Source organism: Gavialis gangeticus, unplaced genomic scaffold (genome assembly GCF_001723915.1).
Source record: "Gavialis gangeticus isolate Ggan-Ray unplaced genomic scaffold, GavGan_comp1, whole genome shotgun sequence".
Classification (NCBI taxonomy): Eukaryota; Metazoa; Chordata; order Crocodylia; family Gavialidae; genus Gavialis; species Gavialis gangeticus.
The window spans coordinates 23,734,496-23,747,903 of NW_017728998.1; positions in this window are offsets into that span (position 1 = coordinate 23,734,496).

A 13,408-nucleotide genomic window follows, 5' to 3' on the forward strand; every position below is an offset into this window, starting at 1 on the left:
CCCCCCCCCCCCCCCCCCTTAATTTCAAAACATTTTATATCCTGGCACTTCATTTGAACCAAATTCACGTGACCCTGAATGGAATCAACTGGAGACGTTTGCTTCTCATCTGGGGCAGGATGTCACTCTTCATCTTCCCTTTTTTGACCCTGATTTAGGAAATGTTTGGCAGCCTTTATGGGAATAAGTGTTTTAATACCTATATCAACTTCCCATCCATAATTTGAAAGACGGGCTTTCATTAGTTCTTTGTTTCAACCTGATAGGAACTAGGATGGGTGAGGCATATAGAAGGGAAGAATGCGGCCCTGATTCTAGCTAGGAAATATTTGTTATAGATTACATGCAAGTCTGCAGCAAGAAGCTATTAAGTTTAACAAAATAGGTATAATCAAATTCAGAGTATGTGATGGGGTATTTAATGTTAAAGAATACTAAATTAGGTATTGAGAAAGCACAAAGCACCCACTTGTACTTTCTTAATAAGGCTTTTATTAAACACACAAGAAGAGATTCCAGAGAGGGAGAGATCAAAACAACAGTCTAATCAGCTCGGGTATATTATCGGCTTCTCAGGAAGCGCGGAACAGCAGACAAAACCACACCAACCCACAGGTGCAGGCAGATTACAGTGTAAACAATTTTGATCCCATAGAAAAACACTAGACACATGTAATACTCCCTTTCAGTCCGTGTTCACGTGCTCTTCAAACTACTTTAACCCATCTGCTGCTGGATCGCAGGATTTTGCAAAGCGTGCACTTCACACGCGTCGGGAAGCAGTGCCTTCCTTCCGTGTGTACAAAAATAACAGTCTTTCATTTCCTTCCTGTCAGGCTCAGTGTCTCAAGCCATTTTCTGTTTCCTTTTTCAGAACACTTCGGGCTGTCTCTCTCAAGATGTTGACATTTGCTGAGTGCAAGCAGCTCTTCAGAGGCACTCAAACCAAGATCCTTAAAGGTTTTTTGACAATATTTTCTTTCACTTTGCAAGGCCTGACTCCTCTGTGGCCTGCCACCCAGTGGAACAAGTGCCAGTTACCCAGGTCCCTCGTACAATGCACGAGGGAAGTTACATACCCAGGGGAGCGTTTTCAGAAGCTGGCAGTGTGGATACCTATCTAACCTACTTGGGAGCGAAACGCTGAGGAGAAGGCATTAAAATACTTAACTGAGTGATGTGGTTTGTGTTGGGCACCTCCATCCACTCAGGGTCTTCAGCTACAAATTGGGCACATCTACATGTTCGTTAATGCACCATAGGTAGTAAGCATTAAGTTTAGTCCCTGTGATAATAGGTACTAACTGAATGTGCAGTTAGGCCACATCCAGATGAGCATGGATGTTTGGTTCCCAGGGGACAACCAGCAGTGGTGCACCTTGTGCACACCTATATGTGCGTGGTAGGTTATCCTGAGTGGGACAGGGGAGGCTGGGGCTAGCACCAAGCTGGCCCCAGCAGCCTTACTTAGGGTCCTGGGGGCCTCCTGGGGCTGCAGAAGTGGCAATCCTGCTGCTCGGAGCCTAGCTGGCAGATGCAGTGCCCCTGCATGCGCTGCTCTGCTTTTCTTTTTTGGACCCCTAGATATCCAGGGGTCAACCCCCGCCCCCCCATGCTGCTCCCTTGCAGCGTAGAGAACAGCTGAATGTGTAGTATGTGGCTGGTACTACTGCATAGTAGCACCAGCATATGCCTTTTTAGTGACACTAATGTGCAATAGATTAATTCTACCGCGCAGTAGCACAGTTTTGCTGTGATGCGCTAATGTACAGAATTAGTCCACTGTGCATTTAGCATCACGGACAGATGCGCCTGCTGTCTACCTGAGTTAAACACCTACAGTTAAGACAGCAGCTTATGTAGCCAGCAAACTAGGAACTACATCTTTCCTCTGTTTCCTGCTCAGGCTTGGTAACTCTCTCATGTTTACTCTGTCTCTTGTGCTTCCCATGTCTTGTGTGTGGGCAGGGGGCTGACAGGTAACAAGTCCCAGATGTACTCTGAGTACACCCAAGGGATCAGGTCCTGCTGATTAGACAAGTGTTGCCTGGTTCCAGAACCCCAGCCAAGGTGTCCTGAGACTTCAGCTTGAGCATCTTATTAACTCTGGGCAATATCAGCATTTAGGAGACTTTGGAAAAGCTGACTGGCTGAATCTTAAGTACCTTAAGTGCCTAGGGGACTTAGCTGCCTATGGGATTAGGTGGCAGCTGATTGTTGGCTTTGAAAATGTCCATGGTGCCTAAATATACTTAAGCATACCGGACAGATAGATACCTAAGTATGTATGAGAATTTAGGCTTTGGCATTTGAAAATTTTGGGTCTATTAGTAACAAAACTCTTTCTAATACTCCTCATCTGCTCAAGAACTTGAAGAAGGCCCAATAACATGAGCAAGGCCACTGAAATTCTGCTTAGTCCAGTGAAAAAAGCATGTCTTCTTAGTTGACACTGCTTGACAAGTTTCTATCACAAAGCATTTTGCTGAAGTATCAGACTCCTTTGAACATTCATTCCTCCACAAACATTATCAGATTCTTGGACCATGCCATCATTTACAATCAAAACACCCACACTTGCAATAAGTACGTTCTTAGATACTACTTACTCTTTTTGAATAACATCTCCCAGGAACGAATGCCTGGGCAATCTTTTTTCTTGTTTTGTTGTCTTGCAATTGCTTTTGGGAGTATTTTGAGATGCATCTTGGATAAACATTTAAAAAACAATTTAGTTGGCCTTCCTGCACTGTACACATGTGCGTGCGCACACACACACACATGCACACACACACACTGTGCCTATAACTGTCCATTCAAATGTCATTTTTGTTGCTTTTTTGGGATCAAGGACCGGAGACTTCATCTCCTTGTTCAGATGCAGCAGAGACTTGACATCATTCTTCTCAAAAAATGCCTGTTTCCTATGCTTTGTTGAACTGAAGGCCAGTTCTTCAGGCAACTTCTGTGACAAAAATAAATTCCTTCAAACAGCAGTAGTTTTTCTACAACTGCTGGCATTAAGGGAGATATAGACAAATTAAAAAGAGGAATGATAAGTGTTGAATACATGACTTCGAGGAAAAGGTAAAAAAATTACATTCGTTTAGTGAAAGCTGAGTAGGGACATAATATCTTTACATATGTAAAAGATGATGCCAATGAGATTAATTTTTCAGCAAAATGGGGAAGAATGTGTTCTGATCTCATTTTAAAGGAGAGAAGGCCCAACTGACTTGTGCATATACCAGATCTGTGCTCTGTTAACTGGAGGCTGAGACTGACTAACTGCATTCAAACTATTTTGATGTGGCTTCTGTGTAGCTTTTAGCCATACTTTGACTCATCAAGATTTTCCTATACCCGGAAGCCCCACTCTTTTTTGGCTAAATTGTATTGTTTAATTATCTGAACCAAAAAAGTATTTAGCATGCTCTGTTTGAATTACTTTAGGCATAAGAAGTTTGCAGGTTAATAGTATTCATTTTACAAGCCATGTAGTTTTTTGCAGATTAGATTTATTGTTTGTTCCTGTGTTTGAAAAAAAAATCCTTAAAAATATTTAATCTTGTATGTCTTCCCCTCCTACTAGGGGTCTGATTTCATGGGTGCATACCTGTTTGCCTGAAATTTGGAACCCAGAAGAAGACATTTTTTTTTCAACCATAAGGAGCAAAAGGTAATTTCAGATATGGTCTCTTTTTGGTCATTGATTCAGGGCCAGGAGGGATTAATAAAACCAAAGTATGACTTTAGAGGTTGGGAAGGTGAGAAGCAGAGAGATCTATCAGAGCTTAGAAAAGAAGCTTAGGCCTTGAAAATTATAACAGAGCTAGGTCCCTAATTTGGTGGTAGAGAAACCGCTGGTATAAAATAGGGGTTTGCATCTAGAAAGCAGATTGAAAATAGAAAATAATAAAATATTTAATTTTTTTAATCTGGAAAAATAGAGATACATCTAGAATGACCACAATTTATTATTTTATCAAATGTCACTCAAAGTTTAACTACTAGATATTTTGGAGGTAAATGGCTAAGGGCTAACAAAGATGTATCTGCATGATTCCACTGGATTTGGTGTTTTCCTACCATTTGTGTTAAAATGCAGAATTCTGGCTTTTAATATTTTTAACATGTCTTATCTGATATCAGAGAAACTGCAGCCACAAAGCTGACCTCCATTTTAACTGAATAATCATCAGAAAATTAAGCTATTGCTCAGTATTTGCTACCCATGATTAACAAGCTTCTGGGGCTGTTTTTTCTGGATTCTCAGGTGGAGTGGTGAGGTACTCTGTTCATCAATTAATCAATCACTCCCTCTTTCAAATTTCAAGTTGGGTTAGTCTTATCTTTTAAATGGGTCTTGCCACACCTTAATGCTTCAAGGAAGATATGAGGAATGATATATTCTAAAAAGCTTTGTTCTTCCTTTATTGCAAAAGTTGTGAACTACTTGTTTCAATAGTGTACCAAATGTGTTTTGAAAGGAAAAAGCCGTGGCCTATTTTAACAGCCAAAGGTATTGTAAAATCTTATGTACCTGCTGAGTAGAGGATGTGACCCATAAGGTTGTCAGCAAATAAACCTATGTCACAAAGTGCTTCATTCAGAAATTGCTCAAACTTAAACATCCCTATCATTTTCTTTACGTTGACAATGTATGCATGAAGCATTTGCCTTCTAGCTGAATTTGCAAGTGTAGCTTGTAACGTCTATAATAAAGTTTGTTCACAGAATGTAACATCCCTTTAAAATTTTAATTAAGACTTTAACCATTTTTCATTTATTTTTTATGGTGTATTATGTTTGCCAATGCTCTCATATTCACCACTAGTGTAAATGGGTAAAGCTCCATTCAGTTAACTAAGCTACACCTGCTATCCAGGCATTGAATCTGGTTCTTCATATTTCTTCTCTGTCACTAGTATTGTAAAAAACCCCATCATTTGTCCTTCTTCATCAGCAATTTCATCAATAATGAAGCTCCACTGTAGCACTCGGCATAAACACCAGGACTCTCCACTTAGAGTGAAAATTCTCAGTTACATGTTACACAGGTATTTTAAGAGTCCTTCCTCTGATACTTCCTGCTTCATCTTCAGTGGATCCTGTCTGGAGCAATTTTTCTGGGAACCAATCAGAAATCATTTTAATCAGTAGTGATCAAGCTGGAGGGTGGAACCCAGCTTCATTGCTAAATATTCCCTACTGGATTTTGACGAATGACAAAAATCATTCGCGTTGATTTTTTTTAACCAGGTTGACATTTACGTGATTCAAAAAGAGAAGAAAGAGATCACCAATAGAGAACAAAACAGATAAATAAGAATTTCTCAGAATAGCCCTAATCAACAGGTTTGACCTTTTAACTAAAAGGAACACAGCAGCCATGTAAACTTAATCATGCAAATTTACTTTGAGCCCCTTATTGATCTTTTAGTTGCTGGATTTCAATATTGGGCAGATTATTATATAATATACCTCTTACCATAATTTGAAAAACCAAAACAAAACAGAATACATCCAGAAAGACAGCTCAGACCAGGCTGGCCACCTCAAGGTTAGTTCCTTGTGTGGTCAGGAAGAACTAAAGTGAACTCTTGGTGTCCATTAAGTCAATGACAAAACTTCCCTTCATTTCACTTAAGCTTGGTCTTTGATCCTTGTTCTTCTTGCTGGCAGCACTTGGGAAGGCCATCTTTCATCAGTTCTTCTGCCCGGTTCATATAATGTCCAATTCTAATTTACTCTGATTCAGTTTTTATAACGTACCCCCACCATGGCCTCTGAGTAGGGATGGTGATGGCTGTAAACTGTAGGCTCTAGCAGTTAGAGTATGGAAGAACTATATTTTTCTTGAATAGTTCTAAGAGATTCTACACTTCTGTACATTACTGATCAAAAATTGAAGGCAGGATACTTACGTGGAATAAATCAGTATAACTCTATGGCAGTCCATGGAACCATGCAGAATACATATTTATATACATATTTCAGTGTGCGTGCGAGTGTGTGTGTGTATAGGTGTGTGCGTGTACGTGTATGTCCCTAAATTGGTGGTAGAGAATTTAAGTTAATGTGTGTGTGTGTGTGTGTGTGTGTGTGTGTGTATGTATGTATATTAACCCAGGTATCCAATGTTATATCTTTATATGTTGTTACTTATACTTTCTAAAAGCACAAACAGTTAAAAAATGTTAAAGAAATATAAAGCTTTTATCATTAGAATTGTGGCACAAAAAGTAGGGGTTACATGAAATTAATTTTACTTGGTAACACTCTCTTGGGTGTATTATATATCACGACCCTCCTGCCACCAACAAGCCTACTGTTCAATCCGTCAGAATTGATCTATGTTTAGCTATTCATTTTATGTATATTAATTTGAGCAGAACATTTATTTGGCTTAAATTTTACTTTCAGTGTTGGAATGTATGTTCCAAATGCAAGCACAGATGATTTGCTAGGATTTAGTTAGGAGGAATGCAGAATGTTAGTTTACAAAGATAATAACTGAGCTATTAAAGCCAACAACCCCTTTTAAAGCAAACATACCATTAAAATATAGGAACAGTTTATAGTGTAAATAAAATTGAGGATATGGATTATTTAAAGATAAAAATTTTAGGGGTAGCTATGAGAGAAAGTTGAATAAAAATGTATTTAATTACACCACGGTTTTTTCCAAAGTGAACTTCAAAAATGCAAATAAAGGACGATAGTTTATTAAAAAGAGAGACACACAGAAAGCAACATTAAAAATCCATTTTACTTGTAGCAACATATAATAGCGATTTTGAGTTTTATTTTCCGATTTGAATCAGATTTCAGCAAAAAAGTGTGCTTGAACCTATAAATGGCAGAATTTATCTTGCTTGTGAATCCATACAGTGGAAAGAGAAGCAAGACATTTGCTTCTAGATCATTCTCCTGAGCTGAATGACAGATACAATAATTCCCTCTATTAGCCAGATCCATTGTCTTTATTTTGCACAGAAGTACTGTATTGCTGAGGTAGACTTCCACTGCTATGCATATTTTAAGGGTTATTTGGCAACACGAGTAAAGCTAAAAGTAGCCTCTTAATCTAATTAATTGACATTTCTGAATCTTGCTTTCACAACAACACATGGTTTCATGTTCTGGGTTTTAGCACTTGTCAAGCTTTTTTGGAGAATGTTTTGGTCAGAATGACAAGATAATTTGTGACTGAGGCTCCAAGCTAGAGAAGTGTTTAAGGCTATAATGATTTATTATCATCACAGAATAACAAAATTTACAAAGCGTTTCATCAGAATTTTTGAAATAAGTTTGCCACCATGGTAGAAGCATGCGAAGGGAGGGGGGGTGTCTTCCTACACAAATGCCAGTGTGACTTATTTGTAATAATTACAATATTAAATTTATTTTAGAGCTTGACTTGACAGACTTGCAGCATGGTCGGAAACAGAAGAGGTGAGAGAATTGAAACAATTGAGAAGGTAAAACTCTGCCTTTTTTCCTTTAAACAAATCCTGCCTGCAACTAAAATAAGCACATAGATATATGCTCCATGCAATAGATAACATATACATGGTTGCATTAAATAATGGATGTTAACATTTTGGCAGGGGGGCATTGGGAAAGTAGCCGCAATGTCTGCAGAAACTTTAAAACACAGAACGTTCGAGCTTTTGCCGCTCAAAAATGCAGACAAACTTATTTTTCCTAGAGCATAAAATAAGTGCTATCACTGAGTGACAGGGCATTAGCATGTTGACACTGGTGAACTTTCAGTGAATTGCCATAAAAAGGAAGCAACATCACTAATTTTGACTTCATTTTGATTCTTTCCTAAGCAAGTTAACAATGCCAGACACTCTGAGACAAAATGTCTGGCTCGGAATGCAAGACATTTCCACTTATTCTCCATGTTTCTCTAATTTACTTATGTAATTAAAAACCTAAAAACCTGAGGCATTGGTTAGTTTAGACAAAGTTGTGACAGTTATTTGACTTCAGAGGCAGGGAATAGACGCCACTTCTCCAATGCCCTAAAGTGATTCTGTTGCTGTTGTTTTGTTTGACTATCAAATGCATACCTTTCCAGAGCACTTTTTATTTTTTTAAGATGCAGTCATGGCTCATCAAGAGATGAGATGAAGAGTAAACACTTTTGGCAACAGTCGTATAACCCGCGTTGTTTAATAATAATCACGATGATAATATTGTGCTTTCACAGAGGGCCTTTTGTCTCAAAGGATCACAAGGTTTTGTCAGACAAACTATCTGTAGTTATTACACACATTTTAGCTGCAACCAGTGCTGTGCTAGCTGGGCGCCCTGTCCACCGTCTAGCATGCAGTGGTCTAGTACTGGGTAACTTTCCCACTGGCACAGGAAGTGACCCCTTGTGTTCCAGGCAGGTTTTTGAGAAGGAGTGGGCAGACGTGTATTTAGTCAGCTGGAATGTAAGGAGACGTGTCTTGCGTCTCCTACAAGAGCTTGCCAGGTCCAGGCTCTGATGGATTTCTGGCAAGAGTCAGTTCCGGAGCTGAGGACCCACCACAGAGAATATCTATTTATTTAAGCTATTTATAGCCATTTCAAAGCTCTCCTCACTGTATTATCTCAGCTTGTCACATGAATTAAAGGTACCTCGCAAATTGAAGGAATAAGACTGACCTCTTGCATGCTTGCCATGCTGCAGGGCTTTCTATGGGAACTCAGTACTTGAGGCAGATTGCTCAGAATATGGCTGGAGACAAAGGGGATGGTGCCGACCCTTGTAGCTAGGTCCAAAACTGATGGATTTTCCCTGGGGCCAGATCAGCCCTTGGTTGAGAGCATGGGCAAGGGAGATAGACAAACCCAGTCCACGCCAACTGAAGTTACTGTGAAACCAGTCAGTTCGAAAAGAGAGCTTATTATTGCCACTGAGTCTATTAGCTACACATCTGTCAATCATTGCGGCTAATTCTGGGTGTGAGATGAATGGACACAATCTCTCTCTGAGCCAGCTGAAGGTGGATAAGCAAAGATGAATCTTGCAAGGACCTAAAAGTGCAAACTCCTTGACAGTCAGCACACAGACAGCCACCACTGAGGATGCCATGTGCAGCTGCCCTGTAATTTTTGGCCATGTGCTTCCCACTGTTAGGTAATATCAGTTTCTTGACTGGATTTTATTATGAGACCACTTGTTTTCATCCAATTTCAACTTCCACCAAATACTGGGCGAGTGGGTAATCTCTGATCAGGGTTATTGAAAAGGAAATACACTTCAGAGAGCCATTGACCATATAGATGATAGCACTGACTGTAGTATGTAATCATCTCTTCTGAAGGCTTCATATAGATGTTCAACAAAAGGAGTTATAAGCTTGAGCTCTGTGATGCTTCACAAGTGATAACCCTTGGAGAGGAAGAATAACTGACAACCTGGTTGTCAGAGTTCTCTTGGCACAGAACTTTGTTCTCATACAGCATCCCATGTCTTTCTAGTCCCATTCAAGTCAGTTATGCTTGATGATTAATGATGGGAAGGCACTGATGCATGCTATGACCAGAGCTTGAAGCTTGGGCTTCAAATACTGGAAGCAGTAATGTATCTGCTAGAGATGGCATTGAACTACCTTCTCGATGTTCTTTCTCAAAAAAGAGAGTTTAGAGACTGGGCCGTAATTGGTAAGCTCATTAGTATTAAATCATACATTTTTTAGTGGAGGCCAGACATTCACGTGCTTAAATGTAACTGGCATTTTAACGTCTCTCACAAGGATTATAAACTCATAGGTGATGTATACTGGCTTTAACTGGAATAGATCAAACCCAGGTGCATGCTGAGGCTTTCCTAAGTCATGTTGGGGCATATACTTGTGCCAGTTCATAAGGAATGTGCAGTAGGTTGGCCATTGCGGGTAAGCTCTAGAGCGGCAGTTTTGAACCAGGGGTACATGTACCTCCAGGGGTATGTGAAGCCTCATCAGGTGGTACGTGAGATATATTTCATACATTGTCTAACACAGGTCAAAGGGCCTAAAAAATTAATTTCCCATTGAAACGGGGCACGTGAAGTCTCACTCTGAGACCAAGGGGTATGTTGACTAAAAAAGGTTCAGAACCGCTGATCTAGAGAGAGTTGTCTCTGAATCCTTTTTCCTTTGGTTTGCAAAATAGGTTCAGCGTTTCTTTCAAGGCGTAGTTCTGTGTGCATGTATGCATGCAGGTATGGACATGCATCTTTCCCTCTGATGACAACAGTAATAATATGGTACCTGTAGGGGGCATATTGTGGTGGTGTACAAAGGCTGAGTTGTTTCTGGGACAAAATGTGGTGGCTGCCTATCAACACTACACAATAGGTTTAGGAAAGGGAGGAAATCATTTGCATCCAAATGAAATTATGAGTGATATTTCAAGCAACCAGTACACACATTAACACATATGTTGTGTTTCCCATATCGAAAAAGTAACCACAAGCGTTTGAACCCTACATGTCCGTTACAAAATGTGTGTGTGTAGGTATCTATTTATCTGTACTCGACATGAGCAAATTATCCAGAGTTATGTCTGCTGGTTGTATAACTGTTCACAAATAAATACAGCCTTCATATAGGACTGATTTATTTTTCCTACAGAGGTTTTATTGATGCCTTTTCTTGAAACTGTACATGTCCACTTGGTTTAACACTGTATCATATGATGAATGGAAACTCTTCCTTTGTTTAGGCAACTTATTTATCTGTTCAAAATCTTTGTGCATTTAACAATGTATACTTAAATTCAACAAAAACACAAAGATAGAAATAAACAGCCTGCTCCACAGGGGGTTCCTAGGAACTGAAAGATATGTTGCACACCTTAGACTGATCCAATCACACTTGGATTAGCTGGAGAATTGTGGTATGGTTAACTAACTTGCAGGTTGATATAGGGAAACAGTCTCTCAGAGCGTAATTAAATGATAAGTTCACATTCAAGGGACAATTGTAAGTTACTGAGACTGTCATATACAATGCCAAAAATAGGCCGTCTCATGATGAATACCCTTATTAACAGCTACACTGCTCTGTGTTCATAGGAGATGGCTGGGGAATTTGGCAGGACGTAGTCCTGTTTGTTGAAGATCTCCCTGTAGATTTTGTAAAGGATTCATTTAAAGGATGACTACGTCTGAAAAGCAAACAGACCAAACACTTGTAGGCTACGTTAGTATGACTGTTAATAATAGTTAATGGTCCAATTTGATCTCCAGTTCACCCCTTCTTTTGATGTAATCCAAATCCTTTTTTTCTTGAAAATACCTTTGTAAGGACTCTGCTGATATGAGTAAAACCTGCACTGAAAACAAATCATTTGCTTGTGTCAGACTCATCAGTTCCTTACTGTGGAGTGGATTAGTTTGTTCTGAACCTTGGTTATGAGTTTAGCTGTTTGGACTGTGGGCTTGGGTTGTCTTTCATTTTGATGTCATACCTGATAGCAGATAGAAATCTTCCTCAGTTTGTGCATGTTCCTTAACGTAGCTCATCTTTTGACAATTTAGAAATACAATTGTAACAACTTCTCTCAGGTTAAGATCTCCCCCTAGACTCCTCACAGCCTGTCAAAACCAGGGAAAATAAGCCTTCCAGTAGGCCATGAAGATTAACAAGTATTAATTGTGACTAAGGGAAATGAATACTTCTGCCAGCTCCCCACTCTCTTCCATATCCAACTAAGTTTCCCGCACTGATCAGACTGTGCTGGTAGTATAGTAGGGGAGGTGAAACACTCTTTCAGACAAATACACCACAGACCATATAGCCTTTTATAGGTCAAAACTAACATAGCAGTTCTAACATGGTACTTCATAATCAGTGCAAATCCAAAGCACTGGTGTAAAGCCAGATATACCAGCTAACAAGCTGACTGCTAAACACTGCACTAGCTTCAATTTCGGGAAAGATTTATGTCACCCCATGTAGATTCTAATGTAGCCTTTTTTATTTAAATAAAATCAATGTAGACTTTTTTGAGCATTCTGAATGAAGCAGTTTTATAGGAAGAAAAATACCAGCCTATGCTGCTGGAAATTGTTTGGGAGAAAACAGTAATCTTATCCATAGGCCTTCATCTACCACCTGCTGGAGTCACTAGAAAGCCTCCTGTTCATTTCAGTGGCCTGTACATCAGACCTACAAGTAAATATACATGAAGGAAAGAATATCCTTCCTTCCCCTTAAGGAAATCCCAATAATTTATTCTGCCACCTGGATTTAGGCAGATACTTCTAAAAATACTTGAAAATGTTGAAAAAAGAATAGAACAATCAGACACAGAGTATATTTTCAAAGAAAATTAATTGAAGTCCCTCAATAGACACAAAGGGTAAAATTGGGCCAGATTATTTCAGCAAGCTGAAAGCAGGATGATTACCAGTAACTTTGTGGTCATCACTGATGAACAGCTCATGTGTATCTCCTTGACTGGTTTGCTTTCCTATGTATCTCAAGACCTCCCTCTTGTTTTTCCAACAGATTTTACATCAGTATCTCTTCTCTGACTCAGTGGGAAGATTCATGATGTACTCCAAGGGCACAGACAGAAGTGACAATTTTGAGTATCCTGGGCCCTGAAAACACTTTACAGCTGTGACTTAACACATGTGCACAGAGTGCTTTAAGAATGGCTGATCAGTCCAGGGATCCTGTTTTTCTGTGATAAAAAAATCACAAATTCTCTGAAAAAAATCTCAAAACCCATGGTTAAAATTAAATGTCCCCCACAGCTCATATCCCTCACTCCCCTCTACAGCTCCCCATCCCTGCTTGTACCCCTTGCCCCCCACCCACAGCCCCTGCCCCTGAGCTCTGCTGGAGGGGGTCCCCAGCTACCAGGGCTATGGGTCCAGGGACCAGGTCTGCAGCCCCCCTACCCCCAAAGGAAGGTAACGGCTGCTACAGCAGGAGCACGAGCCAGTTCCCCCACTGCTGCCTGCCTGCTGCAGGCTCTGGTGGGGCCGGCTCCCAGTGGCAGTGTGCACTGCTGGGGGGCAGGGGGGACCCATGCCCCCCAGATCTGTGTGGGGGGGTGAGGGCAGGGCAGGTGTGCTCTGCCCCCATGCACACAGAGGAAGTGTGGCCAGGGCAGCATGGAGCTTGCAGCAGCAGGCAGCTTTCATGTGTGGCCCCACTGTGCCCTGATGCACCAGTCTCACACACTATGCTCCGGAGGGCCTGGAGGAGGGTAGCAGTGTGGGTAGCACAGTGTTTGTGACCTAGGGGGTTTGCAGCTGACTGGGCACTCTGGCTGTGGGAGGTGGGGTTTACAGTCTCCCCACTCCTGGCTGGAGTGCCTGGCTGGCTGCAAACCCTCCCTCCCAGCCAGATAGTGCCCAAGCTGGCTGAGGGAGCTGGGAAGGCTGCAAGACCCCCCCCCCCCC